Below are 481 nucleotides of genomic sequence, written 5' to 3'. Positions count from 1 at the left end.
TTACCTCAGGGCCTTCATCCTCTCTTCCCCCCCACCCCACTTGCTGTAGTTTTTCCTGCAGCTGCAAGCAGAGACTGACTGTGTGCGCAGGGGGCTCTCTCCGCAGCTCGCTCCCTCCCTCCCTCCCCGCCTGTGAGTGTGTGTCTGTGTGTGCGTGCGTACGCGTGTGTGTGTGTGTGTGTGTGTGTGTGCGCGCGCGCGCGTGTGTGTGTTCCCGGCGCCTCCATGCGCCCAGGCGCTGCCGGGGGCTGTTTGCCAGGTACAGAAGCCAGGCGGCCTTGATCCGGTAACTCGTAGCAACCGCAACCCATGGCAACAGCAGGGAAAAGGGAAAAAAAAGGGGGGATACAAAGCCAAGGGGGCGGGAATTAGCCGTTTGCAGCTCATCCACCCCAAGCCTTCATCCTGAGGGTTGGGTCCAGGGGGAACCAAATCGTTTGAAACGGGGGGGGGAAGCATTGGGGGGGCGCGTGCATGCGTG

General features: G+C 62.0%; 1 long non-coding RNA gene across 1 annotated transcript in view; it reads left to right on the top strand.

Moving 5' to 3' along the window:
* The first annotated feature begins 210 nt into the window (after nucleotides 1-210).
* LOC112550749 overlaps nucleotides 211-481 on the top strand; it is a 23,684-nt gene continuing 23,413 nt past the window's right edge. The window contains exon 1 of the long non-coding RNA XR_003094722.1: nucleotides 211-286. This is a non-coding gene — a long non-coding RNA (uncharacterized LOC112550749). The remainder of the gene's footprint in view (nucleotides 287-481) is intronic.

Source organism: Alligator sinensis, unplaced genomic scaffold (assembly GCF_000455745.1).
Source record: "Alligator sinensis unplaced genomic scaffold, ASM45574v1 scaffold29_2, whole genome shotgun sequence".
NCBI classification, from domain to species: Eukaryota; Metazoa; Chordata; order Crocodylia; family Alligatoridae; genus Alligator; species Alligator sinensis.
This window is presented reverse-complemented; position numbering and strand designations above follow the sequence as displayed.